The sequence below is a fragment of the Podarcis vaucheri genome (assembly GCF_965113315.1).
Source record: "Podarcis vaucheri genome assembly, chromosome: 8".
NCBI classification, from domain to species: Eukaryota; Metazoa; Chordata; class Lepidosauria; order Squamata; family Lacertidae; genus Podarcis; species Podarcis vaucheri.
This window is the reverse complement of record NC_138766.1, coordinates 41,877,828-41,902,028: the sequence shown is the minus strand read 5'-3', so window position 1 is coordinate 41,902,028 and position 24,201 is coordinate 41,877,828. Positions and strand designations below refer to the sequence as shown.

At 41.5% G+C, this 24,201-nt stretch overlaps 1 protein-coding gene across 1 annotated transcript in view; it reads left to right on the top strand.

Annotated features, from left to right (window-relative positions):
* Positions 1-650: 650 nt before the first annotated feature.
* The window catches only part of CCDC102B (coiled-coil domain containing 102B), a 544,870-nt gene continuing 521,319 nt past the window's right edge, over positions 651-24,201 (top strand). Inside the window, exon 1 of the mRNA XM_082235272.1 lies at positions 651-664. The gene's annotated coding sequence lies outside the window, so the exon portion shown is untranslated. The remainder of the gene's footprint in view (positions 665-24,201) is intronic.

Genomic DNA, 24,201 nt, shown 5'->3' with positions numbered 1-24,201 from the left:
GAATATAGACCTGGCTTACAAAACCCACTCCTATTTTGTTCCCCATCCAGGGGCAGGGGCAAGACTCCTCCTCCAAATTCCACTGATTCCCCCCTCTTGTTGGCAACCCCCCCAAACCCTGGTGCCCAATTCCAAGATTTTCCTGAGAGTCCCGCTTTCTGTAGCAGAGGTTTCCTAGAGAGCACAAGGAGCCAGGAGTGGGAGGAGAGGGTGGGAAAGCCAGGTCACATGACTGTATTTCAAAGGAAGGTTAACTTTGTGTGCCACACAATATTAAAAAAAATCCCCTTTCAAAATAAAACATTTTTCATTAATTTATCGGATTGCTATTTACACAGCTTTTTGAACAGATCACAAAATGTTCACGTAGCATACAATCACAGACAATTTGTTCAACCTGCTTGTGGGTGGGGGTGAGGCGGAAATGCCTTTATTACTGAGAATTGCCTTTACAAGCTATACATGTCATCCACATGCATCTGAGTAAATCAGAATCTTTTTCGCTACTTCCTGCATCTTATGGATAAACTGCCAAGGCCAAGAACATAAAGGTTAGCGTGATTAGTAGCTGCATATTAAGAAATTGACGTGGGTGGTTCCTAATTGGTGGGCAGTGAAAGGTCGGGTTTAATATTTTAACCTCACTGGGGGGAAAGTAATAATAGTCTGTGCCTGCGAGAAATGTTCTCAAGAGCAGGTGCAAGACATACAGAGCACTTAGATGTAGCAATTAAACTTGTAATACTGGGTGCAAAACAATTATGATCTGCGCGTCTTCCCTCAAATCATTTTATTATAAGGAGGCACTGTGTTGAAATAGAGGTTATATCGGCTAGAAACACATCGACCAATCTCAACAAGGCACGTTTCCCCCTAATCATCTCTGCTCTGTCAGTGTGCAGATCCAGACTTAGAGGCTTTGGAAGCATTAGAAATGTGAACCTTCAGATTACAGTCCATTTGGGTATGCTTAGCTTGAGTACGCCGGTTGTTACTAGCTTCTTTTCATAGCATGGGCGGGGGGTGAGGAATAGCTCGGAAACATCCCAGTTCTCATCAGCACCCTGTAAAATCTGGATGCCATTTTTGCTTAGCAAATGAGAGAGCATTTATTCGAAAGGATCTGGAAGGCTTTCTTATTATTTGACATCCTGGATGCAGACACTCCCTGCATTTAAAAACAGGATCCCAGGAAGTGTAGTTTGTTAAGGGTGCTAGGAATCGTAGCTCTGCGAACTACAGATCCCAGGATTCTAAGCCTGCCTTAAATGTATGGTGTGTATGCAGCTTGTGTGCAAATTCTCAGGTTCAAATGGACTGGTGGAGATTTGAGAAGGTAAGGATTTCAACATAGGCAGCTAGGAATTGGGCAGAATCTGGAACTGACTTGCAAGGTTTGGGTGTGCTTATTTATTTGGCCCCAAGTTGGACTTCCTTTTAAAGCCATAATTCCCAGCTCAGGCACAAGGGCTGCTTTTCTGCCAGATCTCTGAACCCAGTTACAGTATGTGCCCTAAACCATAAGAGTGGTCTGTCTGTAAATGGGATATTGAAAAATGCCCGCCCAGTTTGCAAATACGTAATAATAATTACTTATGTTATACACTGCTGTGAAAGGCAAATGAAACTTTAGTCTTTCCCCCTTAATGCCTGGAGCCAAAGTGGTGTGGAAAAGGATTCTGGAGAATATCCAGTATTAAATATCCTTCTACAGAGTTATGCAAAGTCTGGCATTTAAACAACTGCTTTTGGTTGAGAAACCATATTCCAACTTTCCAATTTTTAAATTGTATTTTGACATGTCTTCCTTTGAGATCAGATAGGAGCACAGTTGCGGCAGAATAATGGAGGAGCATAAGAGCACCCTCATTCCTTACCCCATCAAACATGCACTTGAATTCCCATGAGAAGAGATGGGAAGACAGATGTGGCCAGTGCAGGGAGACTTTTGTTTTAGCTTTACATTTCAGAAATACCAAAGTGAGGATTTGATATTTGTATCTTTTCACTGCTGGCTAAAGAGCAGGTTTTTGCAAGCCTCGTTGTCTATAGTATTGTTCCCCTCTTCCTTTTGTTTTCACATTTCAATCCAATACAGTGGACACTTGGGTTGTGATGTGATCTGTGCTGGATGCATGTTCGCAACCTGCAGCATTCGCAACCCACGTCTGCACATGCCCGGGTTGCGATTCGGCGCTTCTGCACATGTGCAACCGCCGAAACCCGGAAGTAACCTGTTCTGGTACTTCCAGGGTTCGGCGGTCCATAACCCGAAAAACGCAACCTGAAGCATCTGTAGCCCAAGGTATGACTGTATACCTCTTTCTTTCATGAACCTTGACTTGCTAGGGCTTCAATCCTAAGGTGAAGGAAGGACCAAATCTAAAGTTGCTACAGCTGCATTGCCAAACACCCTGCCAGGCTCAAGCTGGCAGGGCAAATGTGAAGGCTGGGTAATATTCTTTGTGTGGGATGTAATCCATTGGTACCGTCAAAAGCAACATTCCTTATTTCCCTGGCTCTGGCTCACTCCACAAAAGAGCCAAGTCACACAGCCATTTTCTCAGTTGTTGTTTTCCTCTTGTCTTGCTTGTTCTATCTTTTTGCTGCTATGCTGCTCTCCTGCGGCCATTTTGTTGTATTAATGTAATTTTTGATGAACTCACTGTTTATTGTGTAACTACCAAGTAAAGCCTGCCTTTCAGGGATCATATCATGAACTGAAATGTGAGTAAACTTTTTGTTACTTTACTCAGAAAGACTCCTTTGTCTTTATTCTTTTAAGAGGGATTAAAGGGGACACCAGGAAATAATCTTAACTAAGAGATTCAAACAAATCTTCAAACTAGCTTCCAGCTATATTGAGGGGAATTTGCTCTGCTACACCACTTACTAGCGTGAGTGAAGAAAAGATAATACCTATTCAATATATCCTTTCCTACTATCCTTAACATTCCCACCTTAGTTCCTTCATTCCATCTTTCAAATGTTTTTTAAAAGTGTTTTTGTTTGTTTTTACTTTTTCCCTCCCAGTGGAAACAACTCATATGACATTGGGAACCAGGATGGATTTGAAGGATTCAAACCACTTCCTGGTCCTCTGGCACACACCCTTTTTGGTACCACCAACATCAGAATTCTGACATCCATTTGGCTGGGTCATTTTAGAATCCAGCAGTGGCAGGGAGATAGGATCAATATTGGAGAGGAAGATTCAAATTGGAGTTTTAACAAAGAGGAGGAAATCCATTTGATCCCAACATGATGGTGAGCATACACCTTTCTTGCTAAGGAGTGAATGGTTCTTCCATCCTACAATAACCAAATCAGCAAGAAAGATGGGATTTTTTAGGGGCTTGGAAGCCCTGCTATAATTCAGATGCCTTCCCAACATGCAGAGATACACAGCATAGACATGAACCAATGAATGCATTGTTTTCCTTACCCTTTGTTGACTGTTCATAGTTTTGACATTTGGTGAACTCTAGAGACAGACTGATATCGAGGCAAATTTTGCAATGATCGCTCCTCACATCAAATGCGGGGCACCTTTTGCATGGTCGTGCATAGCCCCCCAGATCCCAGTGTGGCTCCCGGTAGTACGAGCTGGCTTTGCCCTCCCCAGGCTGGATACCTGGGGGTCTCCGCCTACCTCAGCCAATTGCCCAATCCCACCTGGGGAGTCATTGCCAGGGATCAGCCAGGTAGGGGGAGGGACCGCCCTGCCCACACAACAGCAGGTGAATAATTTTGCAATGGACACCACTATTGGTTTCAGTGGGTGTACTATGATTATGAGAGAAAAAAGGCTGCTGAGAAAATAACAATGGGAGAATTGTTCAGCAGGCAACAGTTCTGTAAAGTTTGCTGAAAGGCCACCCAGATGATAATAGGTGATAATGGTGATAATGATAATTATCATGTTTGCTTTCCCCATTCATCAGAGCAAATTAAACAATGGGTATAAATTATCATTTGGGTATCAGGCAGTATGTAAGGTTCATCTATAGTCTGAAGACTGACATGCATAATTTTTAAATGCAGTAGCGAGCAGGAGCAATTGTTGAGCTTGTGAATGCTCCCTTCATGTGTGTGATTGGGCCAATAAGTACATATGCCATCTAAGCTACTGTGAAGCTTCTGCTACAGCATATCTCCTATTTAAGAAACAAAAAGAACATTTTGTCCCTTTTCACAGTGATGATGATCAGGAGGAGGCTATTTAAGACATAATGCAATTTCAAATATGATTTATATAACAAATGGGGAGCTTTTTAAAAATATACAACACTTTATTGTATTAGGCTTTAAAACGTGTTTAGCAATGTTCAGTTTGGGCTATCGTTCCTCCTCACATGTCACCGTCCTTGGTTAACTTTCCATCTTCCAACAAGGGATGGGGGAGAAATTAAATTCTGTTCTCATGTGAAGGTGAGTCTACTCAATTTATACTTTCTGAAACGGTGTATGAATCAAAACACAGCCGTCCTTTAACGTCAGCTCTCCAGTCAAGTAATGTGTACATAAATGCATATGCTGGAATAATGTGTTCACAAAAATGCACATATTAGTGAAAATAACATACAGAATTGCATTATATGAGGAAAGACTGCTTCGCAGAAATGTGTACATTGGAAGAAATTGCAATATCAGAAGAAATTTGCACAAAAATGCTGATGAATCTTCATGTGGAGAACTGAATATTGGAAATAAGAGAAACCAGAATTGACAAATTTTCCTGTCCCTAGCCCCAAATCTCTTCCACTCCTTCCAATAGCGCACTTTCTGCCTTCAGTTCCCCATCCCTCTGTAGAACTAGCTTAATAGGAAACTCTTCTAAAGAGCTGAAGTAATGTGAAGTGGTTTGGCTATGAGATGTTGCTTGCCTTTTCATCTGGAGAACCATAGCTGGCCTGTTTCTATGCAGGGTTGTGATGCAGTATTGCAGCCTCACAATGATTACTCAAACCTAAGTACCACTTAGTTCAGTGGAGCTTTCTCCCCCAGTTTATTTGCTGGCATATGTCAGTCCTCTGCAAAATAATAAAATAAAATAGAAGAAAAACAGATTGCTTCATTTTGATGAAGAACTTTCTAACCAGAAAGAAAGCGGGGAAAACCCAGCCTAGAGATTCATTTTCTTCTCAGCAGTAGTGAAATAGAAATATTTCCACAACACCTTCTTAAATATTACTTCTTTTGATCTCTGAGCCAGCCTAAAGACAAATGTGAACAAAATAAAAATGCGTCCCAAACAAAATCTATTAAACTAAAAGGTGTGAAACTAACAGGACTCATATGTTAGCTTCACTTCTCTGTCACTGCGTTTCACGGATACATTTTGTTGAGCAAAAACTCTGTGTGTGGGGGTGGGGGGGAGAGGAATGGGCATTCAGAGGCCTAGTTCTTGCTGAAGCAGTAGACCCTTGTCTATGCTGTAACTGCATCACCAGCTTGGAGGCATAGGCTCATGTGACTGATGAGGCTGGCATGTAAAGAACTCTTCATTAGATTTAGATACCTAAAAATTCAATCATTTGGGTTCCAGTGGACTGTATATTTGCCATCCACAGGCTCTTTTGGCAATTCCCTCAAGGCATATACTTCACCTGCAGGGTCAAGAGCTAGACCAAACCCATCAGTTCAACCTCCAATTTGGGATCAAATTAGAACAGCTAAAAACAAAGCTCAGTTTCCTCCCCATTCACTAATGGAGGGAATTTTAGAATGGCTATATTTTTTAAAAAAACAAAAAACTTTTTTTTTCATTTTCCTGCATTCCCATCAACCCCAGCTAGTGTGACCAATGGTCAGGGATGATGGGATCTAGAGTCCAACAATTGGAGGGGACTGTGTTATCTACCCCTAGGGTACACAGTCCAGAAAAATAATTTTTCAATTCAGGCCTTAAATCTTGTGATATTTTTTATCGTTTCCATGTAATTCTTTTGCACACACTTTTTAGACTGAAAAGAGGAAGAGCAGGATTTAGAGGATATAACCTCAGAATAAGCCAGAAAGCAAGTGAATTCTATTTTCCCTCAGCTAACAGCTTGACTCTCAGCACTTGTTAACAGCATGTTCATGTCAGTTGTAGGCTGTGGCATATCTTTGCGCAATGTACCTGTCTTCTGGCAACATCAGTGGGACGTACAAGGCCTAGTAGCCAAGGCTGGGGAATTCAGAATTCACGTTAGTCAAGGCCTTCATGAGTTTACATGCTCTCCCTACAAAAATAAATAAATAAACACGGTTTGCACCAGATGTGGAAAAGCTGGAGGAGATTTGTGTGATATCTCCCTAACTCAAAGCCTAAAGAATTCAGCTTATGGAAATGCTATATTAGACATGCTGATTCCAGATAACGCCATGTGTTGATTCTGGGTAACAGCCAAACTACTGACATTGGGACAGCACTAACGGAAAGCTTTGGACTGTGATGAACATATGCTTCTCTACAAGCAATATAATGCTGCTTAAACAGAGACTTACACAGCTGGCAGTTTCCTTCCTTGCCACCACTGAGTGACTTTCATGATAGCATAATGGACAGAGGTTCAACAGATGAAGCTTTCCCCCCCCACGCCCGTAATGAAGTGCAGTGCTGAGGAGAGCTGAACCAGTTCAAAAGTATTATTAATTATTAAGTATTAATTATATATATGGAAAATGTCAATTATTAAATTACTAATTGTTACTTTTATAATAATAATAATAATAATAATAATAATAATAATAATAATAATAATAATTAATTTCCCACCCTTCTCCCTAAGGTCCCAGGGTATAACATTAAAAAAGCTGTTTAAAACAGCTTACAATAACAAAAATAGAATGGATCCCAAACAATGTACATCTCACTTGTCAAGCATGCCTGCTACATAACTGTTAAATGCTAGAAAGAAAGGTTGGTGATCATACTGTGGATGATATACTCTCATTGATTACTTCGAGAGCTTATAAATATTCCAGTGTTCCAAATACCTCTAATTCTAGATCATGATCTCTCCATTTCTGACCATGTCATCCAGGTGGTCACTAGTGGATAACTCCAGCTTACACTAACTGCTCATATGCTATCAGACTAGGTTTCTTGTATTAATTTAGAGAGCACTTAATGAATTGGGTTGATGATATCTTAGGAACATCCCAGTTCCATAAATTCCTGTTCCATCACTGAGATCTTCACTGGAGTCCCTGTTAGTGGTTCCCCATGACTCAGATGCAGGGCTCATACCAGGATGTAGCACTCGGGGACGAGAGGCAGAAAGGCTTTAATTTTAATTACTTAGGGATTTCTATACTGCTGTTTACCTAATCATAAATAAGTAATATAAAGCATAGCATAATAAAAAAAATGTTAAAATAATTCACAAAGCAAGGTAAAATGATACATCAGGAAACGGACAACTGTACCAACAATTGCACAACTCTGCAATAGCGACACATGTTTTTTCTCTACCAAATGGCTAGTGGGAGATTGACTATTTTCCATATTAACTCTTAGGGTCAGACATAAAAACTGGGCAGTTGCTCCAGGCCAATGCTGGGTAACTGGTCTTTCTGCAGGATTCATAGTTGTGTTTCTGGCACTTTGCCTCTGGGCTCTGGATCAGCATGCTCAGAGCTGTCCAAGGTCCTGACCTTGTCCCTCTTTCAGACCCATAGACTAAAGGTTTCCCAATGCTGCCATTGCATTGCATTATCAGCAGTGAGAGAACCACCCTAAGGCAGAGTTGTAGACTAGGACCTATTGTTTTTGCCACAACAGTGGTCTCAGGTACCAGGGGCATGCGGTGAATAGGGGAACAGTTAGGGCCAGAGGCACCATCTTGTGAGGGTGATGGGAGTGGGTGGGTGTCCTGACGTCATGATGTCCTGACGTTATGTACCTGAGCATTCTGCCTAAGCCAGACAGAAGCTTCCCAGGCTTTGGGAAGGAGGCAGCAGGAAAACAATTAGAGGCCTAGCCTAGTCCCCCTAGTCCACTGACCACACACCACTGTCAGATGCTTACTTTCAGAGGAGCAGGAATAATAAGAAATTTCTCACAAAATTCTAGCACTGGGCGTGCAGAATTCCCAGGGACAGACATGCATTGTTCCATCTTGATTACCCACCTCTTTTCTGTCTCTTAAACAACTGTAGCCAGCAGCAAACTGTTATCACGTTGAGTATGCAAAGACCTGAAACATGTGAAACATAATATGGAAGTGAATCAATTTTCACCGCCACAATAGTATGCAAAGCACACCACCTCTTTTAAGAGACAGTCAAATAACTTGCAGACGTGCAGATGAGGGGAGTAAATTGAAAAGTGAGGAATAAACTTGCCAGAGGGGAAAGCACACAGATCATAACTTAAAAATCAGTAAGCAGGTGAGAAATTAAATAATGAGCTGGTGGAATGTTGAATGCAATTAATGTCTCATTCAATTTAGCACCACCGTGGAGTGAGGAAAATACCTTCATTTGAACATGCAGCGTATTTATCTGTTTTGATGGAAGATGGAAGATATGCACTCCCCAGGCAAAGGGAAAGGGAAATGTTATTTTGGCTATTATCCTATATATACTTACCCCAGAAGTAAGTCTCATTGAACTCAATGAAGCTTACTTTTGAGTAGAAACAAATAAGTGTGCCCTGTTAGTCACTTTTTGTTTATGATTGATTCAGTTATTTAAAAGGATGTTTCTGATGTTGTACTCGCAGAAACACCAAGTGACTTTTTTACCTCCTGTGTGCTATTGCCCATTATGAAGACTAATGAGCATTCTAATTAGCATAGTTATTTTCTCAAGTTTTAATTATTTCAGTTTCTCTTTATCTTTTCCACTTGGGCCTCATGGCATGATACCTGCCTAGGAAGTAAATGTATTGATTTAATTTTATTTAGTGTAATTACTATTGCCCTTGGCAAGGCAGCAATGAAATAAGCAAATTAGACTTTCCACTTTCCTCCCATCCTTCAAACGGGACAGAAAATAGAGAATTGACTGGCCAGTTGATTTATTTTCAGTTAATACTAAATTCAAGTATATTGTTACTTTGTTATTATTTCAGCTGTTAATAAAGGAGTGAGTTTACATCCCCCCTGCCCCCATAGTACTCACAATATTATCATTATTGTTATTAGTATTAGTATTAATTTATTTATAATCCACCCTTCATCCCACAGGTTCTCAAGGTGGCATGCAACATTTTATCAAATGCAATGCTCTTACTTAAACAATTAACAATTAGCATAAAATTATAAATATGATACGCATCATCAAGACCTTAAAACAATAAATACAGCAGCATGGTAGTGCAGAAGCCTTTAAATCAGCTGATTCCGTAGGTCTGGACAAAAAGTTAGTCTAAATTCAGGCATGGGGATCTGGTTAAGTTTTTATCCTCCCCACCCCTCTTGGGCCATGATTGACAGCTGGTTGTTGGGGCTTGCAGAGCCACAGAGCTGATTGGACTCCAAATTTCCTTTAGCTCAGCTACATCTTTACCTGTCCCACAGGTAAATACTTAAGGTATAAGGCAGGGTGCAATGGTTTTACCCAAACAGCCTCACGGGTTGAATGAGGAGGGCTAGCAGGCCTCTTATCAGACCCATGGGCCGTAGGTTATGTGTTATGAAAATATCTGGAGGTTGCTAATATGGCAAGGCAACTATATCTCCAGCGGGAGGGAGTCGCACATCCTGGGTGTCATGACAGAGAACAAGCTTGCTTCATAGTGTTTTACAACAAACTACACTACAGCCACTGATGGAACTGTGAGCGAGGCATCTCAACTAATTGTAGGACCCACCAAAGATGGTTAATCCCTTTGGAGTGGATGGTGGGGGAATGGTTGTGTCCAGGAACGTACTTGTGGTATATTCTTTTGGACTGCGATGCTACACTCACTGCTAAAGAAATACTTGTTACTGACAACTCTGACAGTGCCACCACTTGTTTTGGAGAAAGCAGGTGGATTAATTCTAGTCACTCTCTGCACCAAAAGGTAATTAGCACTTTAAAAGCTTACCACGTCAACCCATTTTCAGGAAGATTGTCACACATGGTGGCATCTCCTGATCAGGGCTATTTGGTTTGATTCACTGTTAGTTTCTGAATAATAGTTGTCATGTAACTTTGTTACAAGTGCTTAGAAAGCAATCTTTTTCTTTCTTTTTAATGCTTTCAAGCTCCAGGCCACCACCTTCAAATATTTAAAACCTTGCATGTACTTACTGCTTCCTACTGCTATTTGCTCAAAGTGTGACATTATGACTATGAGCATTTGGATGGGAGATTACAGAAATAAAAGTATTTGTATCACCCTCTGAGACAGTCTGTCAAAGATTAGCCCTGTTTACTAAGTAGCCTTCACAATTTTTATCCCTGGAAACATAAATATTGCATCAGTGATAGAGATAATAATGTGTGCATGCTGCGTGCATGCACACACACACACACGCGCACACACACACACATATATATACTATTAGTGTTTTAAAATATTTTATATTTGCTTTTATTTTATTTTAATCGTATTGTTTTACAGTTTGGTTGTATGTTACCCTGGGCTCCTTTGAGAAGAAGAATAGGGCAGAAATTTAATTAATATTGCTGATAATACTTACAGCTCTTATGATTTGGGCAGGTTGTTCACCTGTGCATCCGTTATCATACTGCTAATGCATTCTACAGACAGTAAGGGCATGGGTGGTGCTGTGGTCTGAAGTTGGTGGTTTGAATCCCCATGATGGGGTGAGCTCCCGTTGCTCTGTTCCAACTCCTGCCAACCTAACAGTTCGAAAGCATGCCAGTGCAAGTAGATAAATAGGTACCACTGTGGTGGGAAGGTAAATGGCATTTCCATGCGTTCTAGTTTCCCTCACAGTGTTCTGTTGTGCCAGAAGCAGTTTAGTCATGCTGGCCACATGACCTGGAAAGCTGTCTGTGGACAAACGCCGGCTCCCTCGGTCTGCATGCAAGATGAGCGCCGCAACCCCATAGTTGCCTTTGGCTGGACTTAATCATCCAGGGGTCCTTTACCTACCTTACAGACAGTAGATACACTTTTCTATTTGTCTTCTTGACATTAGTCCCTTATTTATTTTCCTGAAACAAAAATACAAGTTGCACTAAATGTTTTAACTCATCAACAGCATACTCCTTCATGTGCCTACATGTGAGTCCCATTGAGTGCAGTGTAGACTTCCTTCCAGATAAGTGTGTTTATCCAATCTTATGCACCCTTTCATCAACAGAAACCCCAATGAATTCAGTGACACTTATTTCTGGGTAAACACGCATAGGATTGGGTTCTTAAATATGAATGCCCTACCAGCAGATCCTCACTGTTTCCAATATATTTTAAAATGGCCAGCAGATTCTAATGATCTCTGTTCCGTTTGATGCTGAAGGGGGTATAATGTGAATAATGCTGGGTGGAAAGGAAACCAAATGATTTCATCAACATTTTTTAAATATTAGAAATCACCACCTTTCTCCTACTCCATTTTCACCCAAGCACACAAAAGTCTCATCAGCTACTCAGCACTGTGTTGAATGAAAGAAGGTAGAGTGATAGAACCTTTCCTGCTCAGAGGCATCTAATTAAAGTTTATTCAATCATTTGTGCCATTCAGATACAACCCTGCTATGAGTGGAGTCGGGTGATGAGAGAAAATGAAATCCTGATGAAATGAAAAGAATAATTGGCCAAGATTCACGAAGTGTTAACCATCTTTCAGAGTGCTGTAATAGACTAAGATAATGGGAAATCACAGTGAGCTGTCATTGATCCAACATTCCTATGTAGATCTATAACAATATATTGCTCAGAGGTTTATTCCCTTTGTACATTGCAGCTCATTCCATGTTTAACTATAATTAAAATACCCTTTCCCCCAGAAAGCAAAAAAGGCAAGTTGAGTTAAAAGGAACTATTTTGTCCTGTTGGAGTTCACATGAATTCATGGGTGGGAGAAATCATCCTGAAGACAATTTCCTTTTCAGAATTTATGTAAACTATTTGGCAGTGAAGACACGCTTTCTTGGAGAGTTATTTGGGAGTTAAGATTGGTTTCAACATGTAGGCTGTGTGAAAATAGTGTTCTATTGATTACGTTGATGATGCTCCAAATCCAGTGAAAGTGAGTAATGTTTTTTCTTCCCATTGAAATTTATGGAAGCCTAGCTTGCAATGTAATCATATGTGTCTACTCTGAAGTAAGTCCCATGTATTTCCACAGGGCTGATGTGTGTCTTGAATGGCACTTTAAATGGAGAAGTATTAATTTCAGTGAACTTCAGCAAACTCCAGAATGACTTGTACTTTTAAAATCCCCCCTTCAACCAATTATATGTTTTTGAAAGAGCTGCGCAAGAATCATTCATGTGTGTTAGGTCTCTAGAATCATATCTGTACAACTCAGTTTGCCAACACTTGCTACATGACAAGGAGTGCTAATTCAACTCCCACCCAATTTTAAAATTCAGGGTGAACATGGGAAGGCAAAGGACCAGGAATGAAAACCATTGTCCTATTTGGGGGAGGCATGGAAGAATTCACACATTTTTTTAGGAGTGGGGGTTTGCTAGAAGTGCATTCATAAGACAAGTTAAAAGGGGAGGGAACCTAACAGCAGTGGTGGCACCCCTACTTTATACATCCCCCCTCCTTCCCAATGTACCACTGGGACAACACTACATCATTGCATTGAGGGGAGTGGGTTGCCTCAGAGCTGGGAGCTTCAGAACTCTATTTTTTCCTAGGAGGACTAGAGACTTATTTTTTGGAAGAAAGAAAAAAGAAAGAAAGAAAATCCAGAGTCTGGGTCCCCTGCCTTTGGGGCACCAGGTCAGCAACCCCCAGTGTGCATAATGCCAACTCTGACTCAGTATAAGGCACATTACTATGTTCCTACATAATGTGAGGATCACTATCTTCCTATGTGGAAACAGGCTAGCAGTTTTCAACAGTGACAACAATTATGCAGTGCCAGGAAAAACAGAGGGAGGGGGCAGAAAGGTAAAATGGAAGCCAACAGACCATTTTTGCTCCATCTCAAATTACATGGCTATTTAGGGGTTGATTAGGAAGCCCATGAGAAGCTGAATGAAGAGGAATGTGATGAATTGCTGGCGCCAATATCCTGGAATACAATTGCCCAACAGCTGTGTGCACACATGATTCTGTTTCACAAACATGAAGATGTTTCGGAGAGTGCAAATATTTATTCTCAATTAATGGGTTCATCTTAAACATCTGAAATGATCTCAGCAATACATTCGAAAGAGGAAAATGTGAGGTAAATCTATAAGCAAAATCAATGCTTATAATTACGCATTCCACAAGCTGCTCTTTTTTAAAAAAAGAAGCGCACTTTTGCAGGATAAATATATAAAAACCTACCCACATATAAGTAATGTAGTTTATCCATATTGCTATATTCAGAAATGTTAGGAGTATATCAGAAACTGCCTTAAAAGCAGAGCTTTTTTCTGGCATATATGCCTGCACTTATGGAACTCAAAATAAAAATAAAAATTGGAGAGTTTCCTGGCATGGAACTTTACAGGATATATAGTATTGAGGTGCATCAAATGGATCAATCTTCTCTCTGCTTCCAGTCTTATAAGGTCTCCCACACCAAATGTTTATTTTGGAAAACTCACATTCTTATAAGAGAACTTTGTGACATCATCATCATTAGGTCTTTGCCCCACTGTGTTTTCCCATCTCTTTTCATTGTCAGATGGCAGAAAAATCTAACTAAAAATTGTTTTGGCAACAAAAATAAGACTAGCACAATATCCCTAAGTGCACCATCAAATCAATGATACTCTTCCCTCATTTTAAAGAAGTGTAGTTCTGATGCAAACAGTGGCGTGTAAGATGGGGAAACCTTTTGCCATGCATCTAGTTTGGCACACCTCTTTCCTACAGGTGCCTTGTTTATTTTTTATTGATCTTTTGCACTAAAACCTCATTTCACTTTTTTTAAAGCGTATTGGGGTGCAACTGTAACTTCCCACTAGTGACATTTTGTAGAACAGCAGAGCCACTGTTTCATCTTTAGCCCTGCCGGTGGTGGCAGCCGCGAAGAAATCTGGGTGTGGGGGCAAGATGATTAGGCCCAATTGGGACCCTATGCAGATTCTAGGGCAGTTCAGCCTCTGCCCTGTCCTTAAAATACTCTGTTTCAGAGCTTCCCACTGGCCCTCCCACATTTGCTGGTTGTGAAGAGGAACCTCTGCCTAATCCAGCCCTCTCCCAGCCTGGTATAAGGGAGATTTGGGTTGCTGTGCCAGTACATTGTTTTTAAAGGGTGGGGGTGGGGGTATTTAGATATGCTGCCTTTCCAGAAGACACCATTTTAATACTATATTCATTTCCCTTTCCCTTTTCTTGCTGGTCTTTTAATTAGTATTTCAACACTTTTTAGCTTCTCTCTTTTTAAAATAAAAAGTTATGAAAGTAATTATGAAAGAGTGCTGATATAAAAAGTACTTTAAAGAATTGATTAAAAACGGCTGGCTCACAATTTCAGATTTCCTATCCCTTTGACTATGTCATCTCTACTAGTGGATCAAATAAAGTTACACACACTACTATACCTCACCCCTCAAAAGTGAGGAAAGCCAATTATAATTCTGAATGTAGCTGACAGTGGGAAATTGATGGCTGGTTGGCAGTAGGAGTTGCCAGTCTGAAAGTGGCTGTATTCTGCTTCCTTTCTCATTTTCTCCTACCCCTGCTTTTGTGATGGTGTAGATCAGCACATCCACACTTTGTACCTCTGTCAGTAGACAGAAACAAGCTTCTGACTTGGGCATCTAAAGATGGGCATTTTTACATATCTAATGGGCCGTATTCCACTGAAACCAGCTGCTCTGTGGTGAGTTTCTTAACTTTTGGACTAGATGTCCCTTGGGGTCCCTTCCAACTGTACAATTCTCTGATTCTGCAATTCTGTGATTCTTCGTATGACCACCAATAGTGTGGATAGGAGTGGTTATGATAAAAGAACATCACATAATGTGCTGATGAGAAATGGTAGCCTTGCAACAGTGTGCCTCCAGGGGTGAAGTCAAACGGCTGCATGAACAGCACCAAAGTGACCTCCCTGGTGCGCAAACCTGGACAGCGCATATTGAGGTCCTGGGCTGCCCAGACAACAAGACCCCCTCTCTTGGCCTCCCTGATGTGGTCCAAAGGAAAGCAGAAGAAAACATTTGGCACCGGCTTGGATGCAGGAGCTGCCAAAATTACATTACATGAAGGTCGGATTATCTCTGGGCTTTATGGAGCATCTATTCTGATTCATTAGTGGGTTGGTTATACAACAATGAGAATTTATCCCGATTTCCTTCTTGGGTGTTAATGCATCTTCCTATTTGACATTTACAGTTTCCTAACTGTAATAAATCTGTTTCTTTTCTAAAGGGGATTTCTTGCACAAGAGTCATTTAATCTTTCCTTGCACAAACCTAAATTTCTGGTATGTGCTTGAATCCATTCCACAAAACACTGATGGTCTGGTGGTGACCTTTGTTGGCTGTAAATGGACAACACATAGGTTCCTTTTTATAGTAAAAAGGGGCATGGGTGGTGACACTTACCACCTTCAGGACATCTTGCCTATTATGTGTTGAGCTGCCATGATTAGTGCATCTGAAAAGGACCTGTAATAATGCATTGAGTGTACTGTAAAATAATAAATGTTCTGTAGAATGGTAACTCAACTTTTCTTTTTATTTCCAGCTTTCAGACACAAAATGATGTCAAAGTCAGTTATCAGAAAGAATCCACGCTTTTCCCTCTCCTTAAGCCTGAGTGAATCCTTCTGCAAACAGAAAGCCAAAATCAGCAGCAGTATGGGGTTTAAGGAAACCTTACAGCATAGACAAGAAAATCCTGGTATTTGAACATTTTCAGGACATGTAATACAAAGCAGTAGACAAATGAACAACAGTTGTGCTCTAAGTCCCCTGCTTTGGAAGGTAAACCCGTAAATATTAATTTTGCTAATTCCCTGGGTTTTGTTTCCACTCCTGTTTCTTCCAGGAAACAAAAGGAAACCAACAAAATAAAACATTATTCAATGGCCCGTCTGAAAAATGACCTCAGTTCTGGAAATCGCATTAAAAACAAACACAGCAAAGTCTGTCTTTTGCTACCGTCTCCAGTTATTACGAATGCAGAGGAGGGGAAGTGGAGGAAATATTTCTTCTGTTGAAGTTGTTGTTTTTTTCCAAGTCAGTCTTACAAAATATTTGCTTTGAAAGGAGACATTTTCAAACAGATCCTCATCAGTACCTTGACCTTGTTTTATGGCCTGACTTCTGACAAATGGTAGATCCATACACACCCGCCCTGACACAAAGAACTTTCATTTCTGGGTGAAGAAGCAATCGTTTGAATGTACATCAAACAAGGCAACAGAGTCCAGTTTAAATTTCCATTAGAAATGTGCTTTGCTTATAAGAAATCAATTTTCCCTTCCTTTCTCTTACACCTGCACGCCAATTACAAACCAGGCCGCTTTGCTTTCATTGTTACTGCTGGATTTCAGGTACTCTTTCCCTGTGCCCTGGGCAGTCCAAGTACAACTCCTCTCGGTTCACTACAGTTAAGCCTGTGGGTTAAACACAGGTGGTGCAAGGGAAAGACAGTGAGTTTGCCTTGCAGCGCTTAATCTTTGGGCCTACATCGCACAAAGTCCCACCACACCAAGGATTTGGCACAGATTTCACAAAACAAAAGCCTTTCCTTCCTGGACAAATGTTGAGTTTGGAGAGGCAAGCAGAACAAACCCAGCAACCACCCATTCACTGGATTGCTGCTGCTTGCTTTTTGTGGGGACCAGGAAAATATATATATATATATATATATATATATATATATATATATATATATATATATATATTTGCTTTCGTAGATTTTCACGGGTACAGGAATGCAGGTTTTGGTGTCTTCGGGTGTCTTCCCGTGTAAGAGTCGGGGTGTCTGTGCGACGTTTCGACGAGGTCTCACTCGTCATCTTCAGGCTGGTGCTTTCGGCTTCTTGTTACTTTTCGCCGGCATGCTTGGGGGCCGGGGGGTTTTCCCGGGAGGGTCCCCCGTCGCAGCCACCTCTTCCACCGCCTTCTCCGCCGCCGCCGCCTCCTCGCTCCTCGCCTGTCCTCCCGGCTTATAGCAGAAGCCGAAAGCACCAGCCTGAAGATGACGAGTGAGACCTCGTCGAAACGTCGCACAGACACCCCGACTCTTACACGGGAAGACACCCGAAGACACCAAAACCTACGAAAGCATATATATATATATATATATATATATATATATATATAATCTATATCTATCTATCTATCTATCTATCTATATATATATATATATATATATGCAGGTTTTGGTGTCTTCGGGTGTCTTCCCGTGTAAGAGTCGGGGTGTCTGTGCGACGTTTCGACGAGGTCTCACTCGTCATCTTCAGGCTGGTGCTTTCGGCTTCTTGTTACTGGAACAGAGCAGAATCTGGTGTTTGAGTTCCTATAAATACTGTTGAGGGGTGTGGTGTATAGCCTCCAACGTTCTGGGCAGAGAGGAAGTTCCTAGATTAGTGTGCCTTTTCTTCTTTTGTTCCTTAATTACTTGAGGGATATCTTGAGTGATTTCATGAGTGATATTCTGAATACCACTGGGAATATCACTCATGAAATCACTCAAGATATCCCTCAAGTAATTAAGGAACAAAAGAAGAAAAGGCACACTAATCTAGGAACTTCCTCTCTGCCCAGAACGTTGGAGGCTATACACCACACCCCTCAACAGTATTTATAGGAACTCAAACACCAGATTCTGCTCTGTTCCAGTAACAAGAAGCCGAAAGCACCAGCCTGAAGATGACGAGTGAGACCTCGTCGAAACGTCGCACAGACACCCCGACTCTTACACGGGAAGACACCCGAAGACACCAAAACCTGCATTCCTGTACCCGTGAAAATCTACGAAAGCACATATATATATATATATATATTTCCTCTAGTCCTGAGTAAACTAGTCAAAACTGCATACCTGAACGTGTGTGTATTGAGAGAAATTAGCACTAAATGCTGACAAATTTGCACAAGGATTTTATAAAAATATATTGCAGATTGCTTTGGAAATGGGGAGAACTGAATGTAAGCATGGAAAAACGAGAAACCAAAATTCATCCCTCTCTACATGATTGGCATTGCACACACACGAACACACCACTAAGGTTACTGATGTCGACACATATCTGAAGTCAACCTCACTGAAACCTCTAAGGCAGTGATATCTAGTACTTTCCCACCGGCTTGAAGCTGTCAGCTTAACCCCTTGAAGGCATCACAGGTTGTATAAAAGCCTAACCATACAGCAGCTCCCTACATATTCATATAAATGCCCTTTTCTTTTGTTCTGCGATACACTGCATTCACTTCTCATTCTCTTTCATCTGCAGTGTGCTCTGTGTGGGCTAAAACAAGGAAGCAGGAAACAGCTAGGGGAAAAGAAAGAGACAGGTAGAATTGTGAATGCACCAGCAGAGACATAAGAGACCTGGGACAGCCAGCTTTGGCAGCGGAAGTGGGAATCAATATTAATGCATTGTTTCAAAGTTCTTCACCCAGGGAAGCTTCAAAATGGTTTTCTTGTACCAGAAGTTTATAGTTCATTGCCTTGCTGCTAAGTATCCCATTCATTTAGTGTCTGGGACGGTTGCCCTTTTTCTCTGGAAGTGCCTAGATCCCCCTGAGGAAACCAAGCTGAAGCCATCTTCAGCTGCAGCCGAGATTAAGCTTTGACTAAATAAGCATGGAGGATAATTCACTTTCTCCTTCTGTTCTTGTTTTCTTCATCCTTGGATCCCAGGTAATTTATTGTAAAGGTATACAAATTTTTGTTGGTAGCTGCTGTCAGCTACCTCATGATTTAACAGTCATTTGTAGCTCTGCCGCAATGCATTTTAAAGGGATGAAGCTGTGCCGGGAATGAAAATATTTCTTTTATCAATATCCAGCTCTTGGTTTGGCCAGTGAAATACTAATGCAGTATTCCTTATCCCCTATGATTCAGAGATACAGAAAAGAAAGAGACATAATGCTGCTAACTTCACATAGAATGTGAAGCAGCTACTGCGGACAAATGGAAGGCTGTCATTGCCATTTTGTTCACAAGGAAGCTGTGATGCTAAGTGCACTTATTATGGCCAAAGCTCTAATGAACTGACTGGGAATTCTGGGTAAGCATTCATTCGACAGGGCTTTAAGAGGGTTTTAGTGCTTCGTAAGTGCACTTAAGACTGCTGCTTCCATGTAATGGCAGTGGCAAACTTCTAGGCCCACTTCTCACATTCACTTACACATGAAGATGGCTACGCACCATGTGGCTTGTAAAATGGAAATGGGGAACCTGAGGGCTCTGCAGATGGTACAGGACTCCACCTGCCATCAGCCTCAGTAAGCATGGTCAATGGTCAGGAAGGAAGGTAGTTGGAGTCCAACAATATCTGGATCCCCATCTCTGCTCTAAAACAGTTGCTTGATTAAAAATCTTCTCAACCCACATGTGTTCACACACATTTCTTAGCAAGTGCTCCACCCACACGGTTGAATTATGACAAGCTATGCATGTGGGTGACTGAAAGTTTGAAGTAAGCCTGACACAGCCTCTTGATTTTGACAGCCTTTGGCATAGTCAACTTTTTTTTTAATAGGATTGGTTGAACTCCCATTTTTATATTTCAGATGGTAAAGTCAAGTGGCTTGTAACTTTTGTTGTTGTTATTCTGTAAACACTTAGGTTCCCCTGTGTGAAGATCAGAGGTTTCAGAGAACCCCAGAAATCCAAACCTTGCAATCAGAATACATTTGCATATCAAGAAGATCCACACCTACACAATTATGCTCAGACTGGCAAGATTCAAGAGTGTTTCATAGATGCTGTACTCAGTAAGTGGGTCACTTTGTGTTGCTTGGCATGGAGATCCATGGAGGACACTTGTCACCTATTTATTTGAAACTTCTGCATGTTTCTTCTGTGAGCGTTAAAAGAGGTGTAAGCAAACTGAAACACAATCCAGCAACAAATCTACCTAAATCTGTTTTTAAGTTAAACAGCAACAGCTTCCTGTTAAAAGAACCAAACTAGTATGGAACAGATAAACAGCATTTCCCACCCACATGCTTAAAAAAGAGAGATTGTCCAGGCTTTTCAAATGCAGAGATGTGACACATCCCCAAACTGCAAAGGGAACACAAATCCATAATCTGGGACAACTACAGTAAATGCCCTGTTGTTAGCAGCTGATGTTCCAAACTGACAGAGTGGGAGGACATGGGACAGGGGCAAGTGCGTCAAACCCAGATAGTGTGGGATTGATTTCTGCACGCATTGCTAGAAGAAACTAAAACTGCATGCTTCTGCTACCTATTGCTTAAATTCGCAAAATACAGCTTCTATATTTAATGTGACTCCTTGTGTGATGGGATCACATCTTGGAGAACTCCAGCTTTCTTATGCCATAGTCATGTTAGATTATTAGACCAATTTTGCAGCCATGGCTTTCCCTGAAGAATCCTGGCAACTGTAGTATGTTAAAGGTTGTTGAGGGTTGTTAGAAGACCTATATTCTCCTCACAGAGCTACAATTTCCAGAGCTGTTTAATAATCAATCCCTCTCCCCAGGGAATTCTGGGAACTGTAGATCTGTGAGGTGAATAGTGTTCTTCCAACAATTCTCAGGACCATTAACAAACAACAGTTCCCAGAACACTTTGGGGTAAGCCATGACTGATATAAGTGTGTTTTAAATGTATGGTGTTAGCTGCAGAGGGGGATTTTGTTTTGCACAGCAATCTGGAAAGCAGTTTTCCAGCCATGAGCTTGAGTGCTTTTATGCAGGGTTATATCTTCTAAAGAAGAGCCAATATTTATTTGAAGCAGAAAAATGTCACTCACTGCTGAAAGGTCTAAGCATACTGAGGCAGGAGATGAAGTTGTTTCACAAATGAAGGCATTTGAAGTTGTGGTAGACTTAGAACAATTTACAGATGGCCTCAATGAGTCATGCCTCCTAAATATTCTAGCATTCCACAATAGCTACTGTGTCAGCACAACATTCCAAAAAAGGACACCATATGGAAAGCTACTTAACACCGATTTCTAATCCAAAATACACAACCAACCAAAAATGGTAAAGGGAAAAAACAGGAGAAAACCAGAGTAAAATAGAGTATAATTTTGATACTTCCCCACCCTCCTAGTCCTGTTATGTTGACTATTACAACATTTGGAAAACATTAACATTTGCAGAAATCTGTGTGCTTGGAAAAAAAATGTTCTCTTTGTTTTTCCTTTCCATGATACACATGCAGAATACTTAGTCACATTTTGGCCCCATCTGTGCTATACATTTAAAGCAACATCATACAGTTGTGGCTTTCCCCCAAAGAATCGTGGGAATTCTTTGGGGGAGCAAGGAAGCCGTCAGTTACATATTATTTGCAAACTTAAAACAAAAACATCAACAGCAAATACTGGTCATATTTACTGGATTGCTTTCCATGCCAGACATGCGGCAAATAAACAAACATGAGCTATTCCTGCTCCCGTTTCGATTTCTGGCAGAGTTCTCAGACATCCCTGCATACTGCCTTATTGAACCTTCTGCAATAATTCTGAAGTGGCTGAACTCTTCAATGTCATTTGGGCAGCACTGCGCTGGCTAAGAAGCATTTTAAGAACTTCTAGTCCAGCTTCTTCAAGATGACAAGATCACATGGGAACATTTCCAACAAGAAAATCCTCACATGGACTCTCGGGTGGTTCAGTACTACATGCTTTCCTGAAGTAGTTGTGCAAAATGTGAAGGATCCACTAAAAGCTTATTGTGAACATGCAGCAAGAAGAAGATTTGTGATAGACTAGGAAAGTTTTAAACATACAAGGGCAGTAAAAACATATAATGTCAGTGACATCCCAGCAATCTTAACAAAAGAAAAAAAAAGAATTCAAATGACTTCCTGAGAATATAGTAAGAACTATTTGAAACTAAATTCTGAAACATTGCCAAAATTTGACTTTGTATGAAATTACATTCCAGCTCTGCTTCCAGTAAAGCTGATTAAAGAGTCCCAGTAAAGGCTATCCATCTTCTAGGTGTGACTTTTGAGTGGCTACAATATAGGCTCTCCTGAGAAACAAACACGCTAGCCAGAAATTGACAGGATTCTAAATTCACATCATTATCCGCACAGTTACAAACCTGGAAAAGGACAGTCTTGCCACTATGAAATAAAATATGCCTTGCTTTACCATTTGTTGAAAGTCGTTTCCTAGGATGACCTGAGACCACTACATGAAATACAAGAGCACATTGTGCTTCTGGCATTTAATGAAATTTATTTTATGGATTTTGTGGTCTATGCTCATGGAATGCTCTCTCATCTTCTGCCTGGGAAAGATTTTTCTTTGGACGTGTCTGTGTTATCAGTTCTGTTATTCAGGAAATGCAGAGAGGAGTTTTACAATGGGGGGCAACTGAACTTTCCCCTACCACCTCTTGCAATGCCTGCCACCTGCTGTTTTGTACAGTTACATTCCCTGCAAGTTTCAGTTGCAAGCTTCTCTGCAAGTTTAGCAATCCTCTGGAGAAGTTGCAGATGGTTAAAAATTCTGCTAGGAACTTTCACTAATGCAAGACACAATAACAAACTTTTGATCCATACCCCCACATCCTGGCATCCTGAATGGAGAAGGAGCCTAACAGAACATAATATTCTACCTGAATTTTTCTACCCTGTATTCTCAGAAAATCAGAGCTTTCCAAACTGCATATGATAATAATAGCAGCCCTGGCCAACCTTTTGTTAACATTGTTCCTTGTGAAGTTGAGGAGAAGCCTTCCCAATCCTCTAGGAAGAAATGAAAGTATGCAGTAAGCCAACAAGGGACATTCACGGCTGAGCAGCATTGTCCATATGTTATATTGGTTGACCCTCAAAGTCCATTTCAACCCTACAATTCTACTATTCTAATAAATTCTTAGCTCCTCGTGGTTTAATACTCCTCCATTTCAGTATATAAATTCAAATTCTGCACATCACATGGGTAGGGTACTCAAGCCAGAATGGGCTCACCACATTGTCATGCTCACTCAGTCCTCTGATGAAGTGTCCATTGAGCACAATTATCCACAAGGGAATTTCTTCTCATGCGAAGGCGCTCCTGACAAACAGATATTTTGGAAGGCAACCTCAGAACAACAGCATGACACCAAGAATAGAGCAAGAAGTGCAGCCACACTCTTCCTGGAAACCAGGAGTGCCCTACACACAAGTAGCACATAAATATGGCTGGAAAGAAGGATAGAGTAGTCTAGAATCATACCCGAATAGGCATAGCACAACAGTCCAGGAAGATATTTTATCAGTTGGGTGAGTGCAGCCTGGGTGAGTTTTATAAGTCTCCTGGGGAAGAACCTAGAATAATCACTGAGGGTCATGATGAGGTCAGCATCTATAGCTCTCTTCATTTTAATCATGACAGAAGGACAGGGAAGTATCAAAGACTTAGGGTGGCTTACCTGTGGCCTTCCAGATGTTGTTGGACTCCAGCAGGGGTGCCGACTTATAAAAAATATTGGGGGGGCCCATACCGGGGTCCTGCCCCGGGAAGTTTTCTAAATTTTAGATGAAAATTAGTGAGTTTTAAAGTATTTCGGCGGAGCCAGAGCGATTGGGGAGGAGGGGGCTTGTTGCCGGATTCTTCAGCTGGGCCAGAGATCCGCTGCTGGGGGCCCCCTGGGCCGAGTTGTGAGCACGGCCTGCTGAAGGGAGATCCAGCCGATTGCGCGACAGGGACGGCCGGGGCTCTCCGGCTAGGGCGCGCGGCTGGCTGGCTGGCTGGCTGGCGAGGGAGCAGGTGGGGAGGAGGCGGGGGACAGCGGCGGCGCTCTGCTGGAGGGGCGCCCGAGATTATTGGGGGGCAGAGCCCCCCAAACGAATTTTTGAGGGGGCTCGGGCCCCCTCAGGCCCCATGGAGTCGGCGCCTATGGACTCCAACATCCACCAGTCCCAACCAACATGGCCAACAGTTAGGGATAATGGGAGTTGTAGCTCAATGGCATCTGTAGGTCCACAGCTTGTCCACTCCTAGCCTAAGGGATCTGAGGAGTGGAATACAATTGT